The sequence below is a fragment of the Capsicum annuum genome, chromosome 5, assembly GCF_002878395.1.
Source record: "Capsicum annuum cultivar UCD-10X-F1 chromosome 5, UCD10Xv1.1, whole genome shotgun sequence".
NCBI lineage: Eukaryota > Viridiplantae > Streptophyta > Magnoliopsida > Solanales > Solanaceae > Capsicum > Capsicum annuum.
In genome coordinates this window covers 146,181,532-146,200,428 of record NC_061115.1, presented here as the reverse complement: position 1 = coordinate 146,200,428, position 18,897 = coordinate 146,181,532, and the positions used below count along the sequence as shown (strand labels likewise).

The window sequence follows — 18,897 nt, the reverse complement described above, 5'->3', positions numbered from 1 at the left end:
AGTTTTACCACACTTACAACACCTAGTAGGATTGTCATTGGAACACTTTTTGCTACTTGTTCCATTCTTCTTCTTGAAGACTTTGCTGAAATTTTTAGTTATAAATGCCACATGTTCTTCAGTAAGTTCAACTTCTTCATTAATGTCTGAAGCTTTTAAGGCCAAGATTTTTTCAGGATATGCCATTTCCTTCTTGGCTCCATCAATCTGCATCTCATAAGTCTTTAGATTACTCACAAATTCATCTAAAGTCATACTAGCTAGATCCTTTGCCTCCCTAATCACAGTAACCTTCATCTCATTTAGACTTAGGCAAGACCCTCAACATTTTCTCAACTTGTTCCATAGTAGTAGTGACTTTTCCAAGGAAGTCAATTCATTGTTAAAACAGTGAGTCTTGAAATTATTTAATGAAGAGATTCATTATCCTTCATCTTAAAAGCCTCATATTCAGTAAAGAGGAAAGCAATTCTAATTTTTCTCACTTGAGTGGTGCCCTCGTGTGCATTAACCAAGGCATCCAAAATTTTCTTGACAGTGGTTCCAGTAGACACTCTATTGTACTCAGCTGGACCTAGTTCATACACTAAGATGTTCTTTGCCCTTGCATTTTTCCTTAGTGCAACACTTCTTACTTTCTTGACTTGTTCCCCATCTTTCAGCTTCATTTGAATAGTTGTACCATCAGTAATTCTGTCCCAAACCTCATAATTTTCTCCTTGAATGAATATTTCCACCTTAGCTTTCCACTAACTGAAATAGGATCCATCAAAGAGTGGTGGCCTAGTAGTGGATTGACCTTCATTGTGACTAGTAGGTGGTGCGAAATTCATCATAGTGATCAACTCTTAATTGTTAACCTTATTTAAAAGACCTCTCTCTGATACCACTTGCTAGAGTACGTGCTCTACTGATTACCTTATTTAAGCCTAATAGTTGCCTATTAATGGAACAGGTTAATTAACATGTTTCAATATGGCTAAAATAGTAAGTAAATCACACAGTGATTTTTACGTGGAAAACACCCGGCTCAAAGATGTGTAAAAAACTCTGACTTGTACCTCTACAGGATTTAACCCCAACTCCACTAAAATAACTGAGCCTCAACAATCATTAAATTACAAGACTCTTGTAAACTAGGAATTAAACTCTAATTCCACTATAAAAATGAGGTCTAATTATGGGAGTTTATTTGTGGGGATTATTTTAACCTTTGCAAAATTATATTAAATACAGAGGTCAAATAGACATCGCTAAAATTTATAGATTTGCTAATTTGCGGGGGTTTTAACCCTCACTATTCATCAAAAAATAAAATTTGTTGATTTGCGGGGTTTTTAACCGCCGCTATCCATAAAAAAAAATAGAGCGCGAAATCAATTTCATGTTCCCTCATTTTTTTTAATTGTCCAAAACACACATTTTTTCTTAATCTAATTTTTCCCCCAAGACCCTCTGATTCTCCCCCAAAACTCTCTCATTTCTTTCCCCAAACACACAACTCTCTGATTCTCCCCTCAAAATAAAATCAACTCTCTGATCTTGATTTCTTCTTTGAGAATAGATTTTATCTTATAAGTGAATTCTAATTTTGTTTCTATCATCTTGTAGATGGATCTTAAGCTTAATTTTTGACTGATTTTGGTGTGGATTGCAGAAACAAGGACTGTTTTTCATCCCATCAAGTTTAAGCTGCCTACTCAGGTAAAAATTTCACATATTTCTTTATACAGAGCTATCTTCACACACCCATGTCTTTCTTTGGAAATTTCAAAATTCCATTAATTTTTTACTCAATTTGTACTTGGTTAAGCATGTTTAGTTGTACCAAACAACTCTTTGCTTGGTTCTGTTTTATTTTACTTGGTTAAGCTTGTTTAGTTGATAACTATGGTATTGAAATTGAAATTGGCTGAAATAGTGGAAATGGATATAGAGGATTATAGTCGAACCTGTGTGGTATTGAGCGTAGTTGATTGATTATTGATTGAGTCTGCTGGGAAGGATTATAGTTATTTGTTTATTTTGAGGAAGCATGAATTAGTTGACTAATTTAGCTGTTATTTGATGTATTTTAGAATATGTAGGTAACTCGTTAAACAAAGGTGGAGAATTTGCATATGGAGGACTAAATTACTATTTGATCATAAGACATTTTAGGAAAGTTGTGGACTAAGTTTAGTATCTATTTTGACGTGTTTAGAATATGTAGGTAAGTCATTAAACTGAGGTGGAGAATTATTCATATGTAGGACTTAATTTATTTGATTTTATCAGAAAATTTTAGTAATCTATAAGCCATATTTTCCAATAATGTTCTTATGAAAATGCCCTTGTGGAATTAATTGTTTCATCTTTGCCGTGGGACAACATTCTTGTTACTTCTCTCTCTCTCTCTCTCTCTCTCTCATAATTTGTAATGTTCTTTATTTTCTCTCTGTTCTTTTTCTAGATTCTAGATTTTTACTTCATGTTAGCTGCCGTGTTAGTTCAATATGTTGTGTTGTTTCATGATTGTCTAATCCATTTTTCAAATTGGAATATATTCCCTATTCAAGTCAGAAATAATCCTTGTTTCTCTCCTTGTTGCAACAAAAGTCTGTTGATCTGAATATATTTGATATCAGTGGCGGATTCAGAATTTTTAGTAAGGGGGTTCATAAGTGAATATAAGAACTAAGTGGTTTGTACAAACTACCCTCCCTAGACCCCACTGTGCAATTACCCTAAGTATGTTGATGTTGTTAATTTTATTGGGTACAAACAAGTGTACCGATCAGGGATGTACTTACGACAACCCCAAACAGAATGACCACCCATTGAAAACCCCATAACATAAAATTTAGGGCCTAATGACTAATGTTCTCTTCGATTCAGGAAAAGGTAAATTTCCTACATCCTTTAGTTCATGAGTTTTCTTTTAATTGTTCGATTAGCTATCCAAATTAGGTTCACTACTCTCTCAAGAAAACGTTGGATTAGCTTAATCCTAATTTATGGCTTTTGACTTGTTTTAAGCATTTTAAGCCAAAAGTAGTTCGGATATCAAGTAAAATGAAGTTATTTATTCAGTGAAAGATGTGAACTCATATCACCATTTTATATCACTTCATTTTAGTTGGAACAAATATGAGGCTCCTAGTTAAGTTTATATAATTTGAACCATCTTTATTTGTGAGGCATAACTTCTAAGTCTTTTTCTCCGTCTTTTTTTTTCTCTGCTTTTCAGGGGCAAAGCAGGCTAAGGGAGAACCTCTTTAGATTTTGTCGAACCCCAAGAACCGTAAGACTCTTGATGAGGTACACATTGTCATTTTCTTCCCCGATTTAGTTTTATATTTTGATATTATAATACCTATCTTTCTTGTAATTTGTATAGAGGCAAACATGCTAAGTGTCAACACTCAATTCGTTTTCTTGCTCTCCTTAATCCTTTTTTTCCTTCTTCTATTGTTGCTGGTCTTCAGACGTATGCGTTGTATCATAGATATCCATCTCTAGATTTAGGATTCCTTCATTAACTAGTATCTTGTCGTTAAAGCCTTCTCGATGATTGGTTAGTGAAGAAGTGATGGTACACAGATTCACATAGTTAGTTCCATCCTATTATTATTATAAGTTCAAAAACTAACAAAAGGGAAGGCTTTCCGTGCAGTACACATGATCTCCTATCTATCAGCTAATGTAAATTTTCCCTAGCATGATTAACAGAACTGAGCTATGCTCCTCCATTATAAAATCATGTCATTTATAAGAATCCTTCTTGATTTTAGTAGTTCCATAACTGAACCTTCTATTCTGTAATCTGCAACTTGTCTCATGAGTAGGAACTATCTGCATTGAAACATGTATGTTGCTTTGGTTCTATTTTTGAATGGTAAAAGTACACTGAGACTGTCTGTGCTAGCCAGTGATTTTCTATCTGTGTTGAGCATGAAAAGATGGTAATAACTTAGAATTCCCTATGTAATTATTGGCCGGCCAAATTGAAGGCTTCTTATATGTTGTTTCCTTGTATGATTAACCTTCTCCTGACTTCTAGCTTCATGCTAAAGAGAAAGATTTTTGTAGCTCACCACTTGTGTTTTAGGTTCTCTTGTCCCCCTCCCCCCTCGTTTACCTTCTAGTTGTGATGAACTTAAGTATAGTAACTTATTATTCCAGTGTTGATTAAGTTTGTTTCCTCTGAATGTAAAATTAGTATATTTATATAGTTGACTTAAACCTCGAATTGTGTGATCTTATTTTTCTTAGAAGTTGAGTGAAAAGCTATGTAATCAGGTTTTGTTTATCTTTGTTTTTCTTTATCCTTTGTTTCCCCTTTCTCTTTGTCTTTTTTTCCCTTGTGCAGAATATATGTTGCTCTTTTGCCAATAGATTATATGTGTTCTCTCCCTCTATGTACTTAATTAATGAATAGTACTGTAACCCTATCTGCATTGAAAAATGTGTGCTGTTTTGGTTCTGTTTTTGGATGGTAAAAGTACTCTGTGACTGTCTGTGCTAGCCAGTGATTGTCTATCTATGTTGAGCATGAAAAGATGGTGATGGATATGGAATTTTTGATGAAAATATAAACTAGTTAGCGCAATCAAGGTGTGGCCTTATGGTCAATGAAACGGGTTGAGAATTTGAGAAAAAAATAGTAGGTGGTTCTTCTCATCTATTGTTGATGGATTTAGTTGAGATGCACGAGAGCTTAACCATGACACACCATGGTTTTTTAAGAAAAACTAATTAGCATTCCACTGTCTTTACCATTGTGTTGCTTGTTATTATTATTTGATTGAGACGGGCTTAATTGAAGTGAAATAACAAAGAAGTGCTAGGATGTTCTGTTAGCAGATATAAACCTTACTAATTGGCTTGGGAAAACATTATCTCAAGGGAAGCCTAAGGTTGTTCTGTTAGCAAATATAAACCAAGTTTTGACATTGATACATACAAACAATATGCAGATATAAACCAATTCTTGACATTCATAGACAATATGCAGATAATGGTTCCACCAATTTTTTTATTTTAATGATAATTATCATGTTCTTTGACATCTATAGTTGTTTCTCTCAAAAATATGCAAACACCTTTATCCTTGGCATGCTAAACTACTTTTATCTTTAGTATAAGAATGATACTGGTAGCTTACAGTAATATAATGACACTAGAATGTTTACTGGAGTGATAACCTTTTACCTCTAGCAGGAATTCAGATATCGGTATCATTGTTGGTAACAAGGAACGTGGTTACATCATGTTATCTTTGTATATCCTGGTGTAATCAATTTTCTGTACATGGATGGGGCTATACTAATTCCCTGCAGCTCACTGTAGTAAAAATATCTCAGGTATAGATTGATTTTCTTATCCTTCCTAGTCATTAAGCATTTGAAACCTATAAATAGTTTGCAAGTAAAGTTTTTGGTCCTTCAGTAGTATTGACAAAAGGTATTTCTGGCAGAGTTTTCTTGAGGAGAGTCGCCAACTGATGTGGCCAGTGGACCCATTTTTCCCATGAATGCAAGAAGATCATATGATAGAAGTGATCATAATGACAATCATTGATTTAATAGCAAATTGTCTTGGATATTCAATCATGACAATGTAATTGTGTGGTAGGAATGAATCTTAAAATATTGAGGGTTTTGTTTTTAAATTTGATTTTGAAGTTTGAATGGTTAATGTTGAAAATTTGGAGTTTGAAGATGTGTTAGTTAATATTGAAAATTTAATTTCGAAGTTTAATGATCAATGTCTTTTTTATATGCTTGTGAATTATAGCTTAATTAGTTATGTTGTATCAATTGATGATATATATGAATTGAAACAATAATGAATTGTAGGTTATGCGACTGACAAAATAATTAACTTTGAGCTAAAATTAAAATTTATAACAAAGATGTGTTATGGATGTTTTGAATTGTTGTAATTTGTTATTGAAGGACCCCCACTAAATAAAGCTCCTAAAAAATATATTGCGGAGGTTTTAAACCGCTGTAATTTGTAAGTGCACATTTATAAATTGTGGAGGTTTTAAACTGCCGCAATTCGTAAGTGCTATAAAGAATTAATTTTAAATTAGCGGAAGTCGACCACCGCAAATTGATCGCCATAAATAATTCAGGCGGTCAGTAAAAAACTGCCACAACTTGATTATGGCGACTCTTATTATGGGGGTTTTGAGAACCGCCGAAATTCAAATCTTATGATTAACCCCCACAATTAGATTCCTTTTTTTGTAGTGATTCCTATTTCTACAAAACACAAATCTTCCCAAGATGAGTGTTCCCAAGTCTTCGAGTTCCCCAACTTGAAGTACTTCACTGAGACTAGAATTAAACTGACAATACAATACAACTCAAAACCAATCCTAATACATAAAGTCTAAGATTACTTAACTCTAAATAATAGGAACAGGTTCAATGATGATATCTTCAAGATGGAGAGTTGCTTAGATAATTTGTCGATATGTTGTTTTCTCAGCAAGTGCATGAGTGATTATGTGATTCACTTTCTCTATTTAACATCAATCCTTCAAAGGGTCCTTCATGTCCTCAATCTTCTATCTTTAGTTGGATTCTTCAACTCATCAGAGTTTGTTGTTAAGTCAAAGTCCTTCTTCAAATCAATCTCCTCATCTAAGTGAAACTCTTTCTTCAGCTTATCTTCAATTTTTTTACTCAATCACCACTTCCTTTTTTACACGTGATCAATCATTACGACTTTATCAAGAGAGCTTTATCCATTTTGAACCCTGTCTTCATATGATTGGACTAGCTTGAGAAACATATTTCATTTATATGCCAATCATCAAAACTTCATTGATCTAACATGGAGTTTGATAGTGAAAGTTGTCAAGAAACTGTTACTCCCTCCGTCTCATATTACTTGGCATATTTGTCAAAAAAATTTGTCTCAAAATAGTTGGTATGTTTAAAAGTTTAAGAAATAATTGAACACTTTTTTTCAACTTTACCCTTGAAAAATTTAATGAAAGTACTTAACTCCAATAAATGACAATATTTAAAGTGAATTTAACAGGGTCATATTAGTTAATTTACACCGTTATTAATTTCTATTTAAAAATTTATGCAAATGACTAGCATGCTTGAAAAGATTTTCACTCAATTATATTCACAAAGGGATTTTGCCTCAATATATTCAAGATGCTATACAAAGTATAGTTGAACACAAGCTCTCTAAGAGATACACTATGCAATTCTAATCAAATATAAAGACATAATATGTGACTATTATGGTGTCCTAACATGCCCCCGCAAGCTGAGCAGTGGCTGGGCAACTGCAAGCTTGGAACGCAGGAGATGAAACCGATGGGAAGGAAGACTCCTGGTGAAGATGTCTGCTAACTGATCCAAGGAACTGATGTAGCGAACATTTAAGTCCTTTGAGGCTACTTTCTCTCGAACAAAATGAAAATCTAACTCAATATGTTTGGTTCGCGCATAAAAAATTGGATTGGCTGTGAGATAAGTAGCGGACAGATTATCACACCATAGTATGGGAACTTAGGGAAGAGAGACATGCAACTCCTGAAGAAGATGCTGCAGCTAGGTAACTTCGACAGTAGCCGCATCTAAGGCCTTATATTCAGCTTCGGTACTAAATCGTGCAACCACTCGCGGCTTCTTTAAGCTCCAGACACTAAATTGGGTCCAAGAAATAGACAATAACTATTGGTAGACCGCCGATCATCTGGGCAACCAGCCCAGTCCGCATCTGTGAAGGCCTGAAGTGGTAAGGAGCTAGCGGAACGCAAATGCAAGCCGAGGTTTATGGTTGCCTTTAAATAGTGCAACAAGCGTTTCATAGCGGTGAAATGAGACTCCATAGAATTATGCATGAATTGACATAATTTGTTGACAGTGAATGACACATCTGGACGCGTGATGGTTATGTATTGAAGAGCTCCTATCAAGCTGTGATACAATGATGGATCCAAAAACGGTGAACTCCCATGTTGAGACAATTGAAGTCCTATGGCCATAGGTGTACCAATTGGCTTCACACCATCCGTATTGGCACGAGGAAGGAGTTCTCGTATATATTGTGATTGAGTAAGGGTCAATCCAGTGGGCTGATAATAGACCTCAACACCAAAAGAATAGTGTAGCTTACCAAGATCTTTTACAGCAAAGGCATTAGACAATTGAAGAACAAGGCTTGCAATGAACTCATTAGAGCTTCATGTAACAATAAGATCATCTATACTACATACACCAAGATAATAGTAATATGGCCATCAAAATTGCGTATAAACAGAGACGTATCAGATTTGGAAGGTATAAAATTGAGTTCAAGTAATTTCGAGCTAAGTTTCTCAAACCATGCCGGAGGTGCTTGTTTAAGGCCATAAATGGCTTTGTGAAGCTTGGACACATGGTTGGGATATCTTGGATCAGTAAATCCAGGGGGTTGAGATATGTATGCCTCTTCATGTAATTGCCCGTGAAGAAATGCATTTTTGACATCGAGCTGCCGTAAAGACCACCCTTTGGACAGAGCTAAAGACAAAACCACTCAGATCATTGTAGACATTACTACGGGACTGAATGTTTCATGATAGTCCACTCCAGCCTCTTGGCTAAATCCCTTTTCCACTAAATGAGCCTTGTAACGCTCAATGGAGCCACTAGGATTGAGTTTTAACTTAAAAATCCATTTCCATCCCATAATATTCTTTGCCGTAAAGAATGGAATAAGGGACCAAGTACCATTTTACAAGAGGGCGTTGTACTCTTCTTACATATCCTTTCGTTAGTTTGGATCCTTGTTGGCTTAGGTAAAACAGGTAGGTTCAGGTGGAAGGGTAGAGGGAAGCAAAGGATATTTTGTGGCAACGTGATCTTGGGGAAGTTGTGATTTGATTTTACTCCCAGTGACCATAGGATGAGGTACAAAGGATGTGGTCCGAGCAGTCGGTGGTTGAGAATTATGAGCAACTATAGGAGTATCAATAGGCACTGGAAGATCAACAGTAAGGTTAATAGCAGGGATGAAAGATGGAGACAAATCAGATAGGACCGAAAAACACACTGGTGATCTTGATGATGGACTTGGTGAAGAAGGATTTGACGAGTTTAACAATGGAAATGATGAGGCATCAGCTGCTACGGAACTATTATGGGAATAAGTGATAGGTGAAGAGGAATTACAAGGAGCAATGACAGGTAACGAGGTCATGACAATAGAGTTGGAGGTCAGTGCTCTATTTGAAGTTGAAGATACACTAGCAAAAGAAAATTTTAACTCGTCAAAAACCACATGCCGAGAGATATATATTCGACCACTAGGGACATGTAAACACTGATATCCTTTATGATTTCCACTATACCCCGAGAAAATACATTTTAAGGATCAGAAGGCTAGTTTGTGAGAATTATAAGGACGAAGGAATGGGAAACACGCGCAGCCAAAAGTTTTCATAAAATGGTAATCAGGAATTTGTTTGAACAACCTATCATAAGGTGAAACATTATTGAGCGAGGGTGTTGGGATACGATTTATAGTGTAAACGGCAGTATCAAAAGCATGATCCCAAAAGGTGAGAGGAAGGGATGCATGTGCGAGAAGTGTTAAACCAATTTCAATAATATGACGATGTTTTCTTTCGACAGTACCATTTTGTTCATGGGTATGGGGACAAGATAAGTGATGAACGATCCCCTCTTGAGCAAAAAAGTTGGATAATTTCCTATATTTGCCACCCTAATCAGATTGTACCACTTTTATATGACTCTCAAAGAACTTCTCGACTTAAGTTTTAAACTGTAAAAATATTGTATAAACTTCATTTTTGGAACTCATAGGAAATAACCATGTACATTTTCTAAAGTCATCAATAAAAGAAACATAATAATGGAATTTATTACTAGACAATTGTGGCGTAGGACCCCATACATCACTGTGGATCAAATCAAGGGGAAAACTAGCACTAGAACTAGAATTAGAAAATGAAAATTTGTGACTCTTGCTATATTGGCAAGAAGAACAAGCATTAGACTGAGGACTCGATTTGACCGGTAAAGAAAGACTCCTAATAATACTATTGACTGCTCATAGAGACAAGTGACCTAAATGATTATTCCATAGATCAAAAGATGACTTGGAGACATGGAAAGCCTATGATTTATTTAAGGAAGAAGGCTGGCTGAGTAACTGGGTTGCAAGAAGACGATAAAGGCCATGCTCAAGAGTCCCGAATAGTAGTACTTTCCCCCTTGCCAATCCTTCACAAGACAAAAACGAGGATGAAACTCAAATATAACATCATTATCAGAAGTGAACTTTGATACACTAAGCAAATTCTTGGTAATTTTGGGCACCAATAATACATTAGATAAATGTAAAGGTCGAGTAATTGTAGGTAAGATAGCATTACCAAAGTGAGAAATTGTCAAACCTGTGCCTTTACTAATTTGAATTTGATCGTTTCTCATATACTCTCCTCGTACCGTCATATTCTAAATTTCGTTAGTTAAATGATGAGTAGCCCCAAAATTCGGATACCAATTTGAGTCTCCAACCATAGAAGGTGGTGCAGTGAGAGCATCCATGTGCGATTTAGAAGGAGCTTGATAGGTATGGTCAAAACGATGGTAGCAAACCAAGTAGTAGTGACCAAATTTATGAAAAACTTGACATTGATTTTGGTTGGATGAGTTGGCATTGCGACCTCGACCTCGTCCTCGTCCAGATCTGCCACAGTAAGCCTGATTGTTATTGACATTAGTAGGCTTCTTTAAGGAGTTATCATTCTTAGTATTGTTGGATTGTCTAGTAGAAAAGTTGGCTTGGCTTAATCCTTGTTCTGTATTTGTCATCTTCTCCAAACGATACTCTTGACTTAAGAGCAAGCCATGAAGATCGGCTAATGAAATTAACTCAGCCCTAGTAGTGACCGAGACAACTACAACATCATATTCTTGTCCAAGTCCTCCAAGAATACATAAGACAAGATCATCATCAGTGACCGGGTATGCCACAACCGCGAGATTATCGGCACAAGGCTTCATCTTTTGAAGATATTCTACTATGGACGAGTTTTGTTTCTTTGTGGTTTGTAATTGCAACCTTAGTTGCATTATCCTAGCGTTGGATTGCGATGCAAACATAGTGTCAAGTGCTTTCCAAACAGCCTGAGATGTTGTACAACCGACTACTTGGGCTAAAATCCCTTTGTTGAGGGTTGAGAGAATCCAACTCAATAAAAGTTGGTCTTGTTTGATCCATAAACTGTACGCTGGGTTGATAACCACGTCAGTTGAGGTTGCTTCAGATGAGCTATTTGAAGTGAACTTTGGAGGGTACTTGTGCGTACCATCCACATATCCCTCGAGTTTGTTACCCCTTAGAACTGGGAGAATTTGTGATTTCCACCCAATATAGTTATGGCGGTCTAATTTGAGAAGATGAGACTGATTAACGTTGGTTGCGAGCGACGAAAAATTCTGGGAAGGAGTTTGCGAGGTGAGTTGATAATTGAGGGAAGTGCTATTGTGGGACGTGAGTCTTCGCAAGGCTTTGATACCATAAAAAGGTTTTCACTCAATTATATTCAAAGAGGGGTTTTGCCTCAATATATAGAAGATGCTATACAAAGTATAGTTGAACACAAACTCTCTAAGAGATAAACTATACAATTCTAATCATATATAAATAAATAATGTGTTACTATTATGGTGTCCTAACAATGCTAAGTAATATGAGATGGAGGGAGTAATTCAAGTACTTCATATAGTGATGTTACCAATTGTGCCATTTTCAATCCATTTTTTAGTGGTTGAAAAGTTACTCCAATTGTATTCCTGAATTACCAAAGGTTAGTTTCATATATGATCAGTACTGATCACTCAACTTTTACTTTATTGTATCAAAATTATTATTTACTTATTTTACGAAAAATCACTCAACTTTACCTGGGTATCACCTAAGTCACTAAGTTATATTTTATAACCAAAAAATCAAAGAAAGTCATAGTTAGAGGTAGGAGGAAATAAAGGAGAAATTTTTTCATGATACAAAGGAAAAAATGACTGATCTTATGTTGTAAAAAATGTTTAACGACTTTACGTGATTCTTAAAAAAACTTAAGTACTCAAGAAGATGGTTTAGAATTTTAACACAGTAATTATTCGAAATCATCCTTAAAATTACTCTATAAATGAAGAGGAGAAAGATCAAATCGAAGGGTAGGAATAATACTTACATCCCAAATTAAACTTTTCCCAGGACTGATGATAATATGCATCATATTATTTTAAATACACTCAGTAATTCTAGAGAGACTGAAGCTTGCAGAATCATCTCCCACTTCATACTCCTACTACAAAAAAACAAAAACACAAATCATATCAATGCTACAACAACGATAACTATGCTCAGTCCCAAACAACTTGAGGTCAGATCGCAACACGGTCAATCTTTTCTTATTAGTTGACATTATGAGACAAATTAATCACATCATGAACAAAAAAGTTGTCAGGTGAATCAAGTAGCAAGTGGGATTATAATTAATAGGTCCAAAGATAAGCTCCCATGGCAAACTTCCTCTTATGGTTTACATCTTTATGAAATGGTTAAAAGTCCCTCCAATATTTATCCAAAATCTCAACTACACACCATTCTTTGTGGGTAACCTATTACCCCCTGAACTATTTTAAAATAGATTTATTTTCTCCCTAAATGTTGAGGTGGCACGGAAGGTGTAGTGCACTCTCTTTGAGAGAGTGAAACGTTTTAACCCCTTAATTTTTTAATTTCTTAATTTCTTATGTTTTTTATTTATTTTTTCCGTTTTCTTCTTTTTCTTTTCTTTCATTAACACCATGACTTTTCTTTCTTTAACAGCATGGCTTTTCTTTTTTATTTCTTCTCTTCAACAAAATACCATGACTGCTCCATACACACCATATAAATTATCCGCAATTCCATAAAAAGTAACTCAATTAACTATTATTTCAACACACACATCCCAAATGGGTCTATCTTCAATTCCATCAAAAATGACAAAATTAACAATTATTTCAACACAAACACAAAATGGGTCATCTTTCATTTCATCGAAAGAGCAAAATTAACAATTATTTCTACAATTAGTGCAATAGCTAAAATACAATTTGCAAAAATATTGAGATGGTTTACCATTTTGAGGACAAATTACAGATGTAGAATCCATGTTGCCATGAACTTGGCATTTGTATCCTAACATTAGTTTTACTGTAAGAAAACCAAAAGCATAAAACACTTGCCGGAAAACTGAAAATAATGACTATACAGGAACAAATATATCATGTTTAAGAGGAATTTCAACTACCATAAACACCAAGAAAAAGCAAACTAGTTACACCAGAAAACTTCTAAGCAGCTCAATTTTATCCAATATCCAATACGCAATACCAAATTAAGATTACAAAATGACAATTAGCGACCCAACTAAAGAACTCTGAAGCAATTATCTGGAAATAGAATAAAGCTAGCATTTTTCGTTGTCGATATAGAGTTTGAACAACCTAATTGAACAACTGGATCGTCTCACCCGACCCATCGGACAAATCCTTCAATGTCGACGAATTTCCCATATGCCCATCACCAAATCTTTAAGAAGAGAAAACTGGTGAAGACACTTGCAAGAAAGCAAATTGGGTCTTGGTTTGTGTTGCAAATGTGGGTCTTTAATATATATATATATATATTAAAGAATAATAATTAATTTTTTTATATAAAAATATAATATTACGTGGAAATTACGTGACATTACATGGCAAGAGCGTGTTGCTCACTTTCCATTACACATCTGGGTGCCAATTTTTGAAGGTAATTATTCCACTTTAAAATAGTTCAGGGGGGGTCATAAAACCTCCGCAAAGTAGAAGTGTCTAGTTAGGATTTGGGATAAAGATTGGGGAGGCTTTTGACCATTTTCTCAGTAAGCAAACAATCCAGCTTCCATTCTGGCATAGTCTCATAACAATCCAGCTTCCATTCTGGCATAGACTCATACTCAGCCTTTGTGTATTTTGGGTAATGCAATGGCATTTGAAAGCCAATATCCTCCCACAACCATTTGATCGTGCCATCGACTCCATATTTCTGCATGACATCCTATTATTTTCGATCCCAACATATCCTGCTCTGCCATTTGATCGTGCCATCGACTCCACACCAACACCACTCATTTTTCTATATGTAATTAGAATATATGCTTCAGCTCGTAATGTAATAAGAATAAGGTTTGTGTATTTATAGAGCTAAAAAAGGAAGGGTTAGTTAAGAAAATTAACCAATGACATTCTCAAGGTAAGTGCGTGGTGTTTTTTGTTATTTTAGTGGTGATCTATTTTTGATAATACTGAAGGATTTTATGTTGTTTTTCGATATGATTTATGGGGTTGAATACAAAGAAAAGGGTAAACCAACTTGACCCAAGTGGCCAAGTGTTGGTGTATTCCATTATTAGGATTAGGAAATATGTATGGGATTATAATTAACAAATTATTAAGGAGAAAACGATTGTAATTTGTTTTATTTGTTAATTTCATGTACTATATTTTGTTGTTGTTGTGTCTTTTTTTTTTTTTTTTGCGAAAAGAGCCGTATAACTAAAAGAACATGTGTAATTGATCATAAAATCGATCTTGAGCAAGAATTATAACCTATTTGGTCAAGCTTCCAAATCTGCTTATTCAAAAAATATTTTTTTGTCATAAAGTCCTTTTTGTAAAAGTACCTTCGAATAGTAGCAATTCGTTTGATTAATCAATTTAAAAATAACTTTTACCAATGTCATAACTGTAATTTGCATTTGGCCAAAATTCCAGAAGTCCTTTTAGGGAATAAACTATATTTTGCTATTTCATCTGGTTAAAAAAGAATGGTCTAATTTGACTTGTCACGAAATTTAAGAAAGTATAAGAGTTTTAAATTTTGTGATCCTAAATTAAAGTTATGTCAAATGTACTAAAATATCATTTAATCTTATGATCTTAAACATGTCATATGAAAAGTTGAAATTAAGGTATTGCCAGGAATGAAAAAAATGAAAAAGAAAATCATTCCTTTTGAAACGAATTAAAAAGGAAAGTAGATAATTCTTTTTGAAATAGAGGGAGTACCAAAAAACAATTTCTACTACAACTCAAAAACACTTATTTTTTCTCTAAAAGCTTAGTCAAACACAACAATCTTGTAAAATTATTAATTTAATTTTTTAAAAGATATTGTTGACCTCTCAAAAGTTCGGCCAAACAAGCTATTATTTTGAGTCCTCTTTTGTGATTATCTCGGATTTATTTTTGCTAAACATCATTTGATGGGACATAGGTTTGTTGATATATGCAAGTTCAAACGTTGTTTCCTCCCCTTATTATCAAAATTCTAAGGGAAACTTCTGACCCGCTAGCTGATAAAATAGATGACAATTCAGTAAGTTAATTAGATGAGGACTTTTTTGCTTTACATAAGCATCTAACAACGACATCTATGTGCAAATATTGTTAACATGTTAGTCTCGAAAAATAATACCTGCCCTCGCGCGATGTTATGGTCGGTCGGAAAGTGGTGCACAGAATTTTTGCACAAGCGATCTAGTCAATTATCATAATAGTTGACCTAGATATAAAATTATGTTATATAACATATTATTTTTAGAAAAATATATTTACATACATACTCCCTTTGTACCATTTTACTCGTCTCAATTTGACATTGCACATTGATTAAGAAAAACAATTAATAACAAGACTATTTTACCATATTATCACTATTAAATGATATTTACATTTTAACTTAAAAAAAAAATTAATATTAAGGGTAAAAAAGGAAAAAAAATTATCTTATTTTGATTAATGAAAAATAATAAGTAAAATGAGAAATTAAATTAGAAAATTTGGGATGAGTAAAATGGGACGGAGGAAGTATATAAGGAAAAGTTACAAACATTTGAAGGAGAGTCTCAACCACTAATTAAATCAAATTTCATATCAACACTAATGGCTACAATGAATATCATGATATAAAATATATAAAAGTAACAAAAGTATGCAAAATCGAAAGGGTAAAAGTTTCCTCTTATCATCCATTTTTGCTAAGGGCTATTTATAGCCAAAACACAAAAATCAATAACTTTCCAAAACGAAGGGGTGGGGAATTACATCAATTTTGGGCTTTGTTAAGGTGGACACATGGACATCCATTTTGACATATGGAATTCATGTGTCTTCATAACATTTCTCCTTGAATGTTTATGTAAAGAAAAATTTTCTGAATACGTATTTGAGTGTTGCCTCATTAAAAACCTTTTCAGAAAAAATCCAGTGAGATAAAAATCTTGATTAAGGAAAAAAGAGTACAACACATATTCTCACTCCCACTAATGAAGACCCTGATTCAACTAGTTGATTCTTCACATTTCAATCTTGTGTACTATCTTCTTAAAGGTTGAAGTTGATAAAGATTTGGTGAACAAATCTGATGGATTTTCACTTGAATGGATTTGTTGTACATCAATATCGTCATTCTTCTAGAGATCATGTGTGAAGAAGAACTTTGGTGAGATGTGTTTCGTTTTATCTCCCTTTATAAAACCTTCTTTTAATTGAGCTATGCATGCTGCATTGTCTTCAAATATGACCGTGGGTACCTTGATATCGATTTTTAGGCCATATCTCTCTTTGATGGAGTGTACCACTGATCTCAACCATATGCATTCTCTACTTGTTTCATGGATCTCTATTACATCAACATGATTAGAAGAAGTGGCAATGATAGACTACTTTGTAGATCACCATGATATAGTAGTATCTTTGTATGTAAACACATAGCCTGTTTGAGATCTTTCTTTATGTGGTTCAGATAAATAACCTGTAGCTGCATAACTAACAAGATCTAAATTATCTTTGTTAGTATAAAATAGATTCATATCAATAGGCCCCTTTAGATATCACAATATATGCTTACCTCTTTTTCAATGTCTACATGAAAGAAAACTGTACCTGGCTAGCAAATTAACATAATGGGAAATATGAAGCCTTGTGCTATTAGCAAAATACATAAGTGTACCAATAGCATTGAGATATAGTACTTCAGGACAAAAAATCTCTTCACCCTCTTCTGGAGGTCGGAATGAATCTTTACTCACTTCAAGTGATTGAACAATCATTAGATTATTTAATAAATGTGCTTTGTCCAAGTAAAATTATTTCAAGACATTCTCAGTATAGGTAAATTGGTGGATGAAGATCCTGTCTGCTGAATATTCAATCTGCAGACCAAGATAAAACTTTGTCTTTCCAAGATCTTTCATTTTGAATTCTTTCTTTAGCTATTCAATTGTCTTTTGGACCTCTTCTAGAGTTTCAATGAGATTTATGTCATCCACATAAACAACGAGTATAACAAACTCTGATATTGTTTTCTTAATGAAAATATAAGGATAAATAACATCATCTATGTAACCCTCGTTTATCAAGTACTTACTAAGGCGATTATACTGTATACGCCCTGATTGTTTTAGATCGTATAACGATCTTTGTAATCTGATTAAAAATAATTTTTGAGACTTTTGAACTCTATGCTTCAGGTATCTTTAATCCTTCTGGGATTCTCATCTAAATTTTATTATCAAGTGAACCATTCAATATTAAATACATAACATCTAGTGTCAGGACTGCAGCCACAATAAAGCTTATGCTTACCAAGAAGCATATTCAACTTGATAATTATTTCTACGTCAGCATGCTTAAATAAACGTAGAATTCAGATCCTCATAATATTATACAATATTGCACACTATTGTACTAAAGATATTGTTGACAATATATCATTTGTATCAGTTCATATTACGACATAACTCATTGAGATCTCATCACATTATTATTTTCAGGTACCTGAACCTCTTCTGGAGGTTTCACGAAGCGTTATGTCGTCGCTCTTCAAGAGCATATTGCCTATTTATTATGACCATTTGCTCCATTTTTTTAAGGATTATTTTATTTAGAACTGTTTGATCTACCATGCTTCATGCATGCTATAGACCTTGTCCTTCAGGGACACATAGTAGGAGCATCTGCAGCTAAACATAAAATCAATTTTGGATCAGCAAATGCTTCTGGCATTTGACTAGAATTATCTTTTAAATGAGGATCATACTAACGATAATTCACAACATATTTCTTAGCTGATTATTATCTCCCCCTTATGTTATGAAAACTAACATATATTCCAATCTACTTTGGAGAATTCATCTTTGTGAATCATGGTATATCTATTAATTACATACCGCACGTCAAAAAGCTATTAGATGGAAAGCATATGCTTCCTGACCCTGAACCAACTGAGAGGGAAGAATTGATCATAATTTATTGGTCTAATGCACACAAGTGCTATTGTATGCAATATATATATATATATATATATATATATATATATATATATATATTTCAGACCAATACCTTTTATTTTTGTTCTCATAAGCAATGATTTAGCTATTTATATGAGGCATTCAATGCTAAACCAACTTTAATATAATCAGCATTATCAAGATCAATTGTCTTGATTACGTTATATAAAAATTATGCTCTTGACTCAATTTAATTGAGAAGGCAACTTTATGAAAGTCAAACTGCAGGTTCACAATAAACGTACATGTGACCATCTTATGGATGCATCATATCAAATGAAGGATGAATGGGCCCTTATTCACCTTTTACATTTTTCAGAATTTAGGAAATTCAGTGCCAACATTAGCTGGTTCAATTAACTTATCATGAGAACAAGTAATAGTTCTTGAAGAATCTTCTAGTTCTTCATTATATGTCTAAAACTCAATATGCTCATCTTCAGGATGACAAAATCATTCACGCAATAAAGAAAATTATTTAAACT

At 34.0% G+C, this 18,897-nt stretch overlaps 2 long non-coding RNA genes across 2 annotated transcripts in view; one reads left to right on the top strand and one right to left on the bottom strand.

Moving 5' to 3' along the window:
• Nucleotides 1-1,309: 1,309 nt before the first annotated feature.
• LOC107845020 lies at nt 1,310-5,760 on the top strand. Its single transcript, XR_001666680.2, has 4 exons — nt 1,310-1,704; nt 3,230-3,300; nt 5,203-5,345; nt 5,459-5,760. It is a non-coding gene; the product is annotated as an uncharacterized LOC107845020 (long non-coding RNA).
• Nucleotides 5,761-12,089: 6,329 nt separating this feature from the next.
• Nucleotides 12,090-18,897, bottom strand: part of LOC107843512 — a 32,300-nt gene continuing 25,492 nt past the window's right edge. The window contains exon 4 of the long non-coding RNA XR_001666415.2: nt 12,090-12,340. This is a non-coding gene — a long non-coding RNA (uncharacterized LOC107843512). The remainder of the gene's footprint in view (nt 12,341-18,897) is intronic.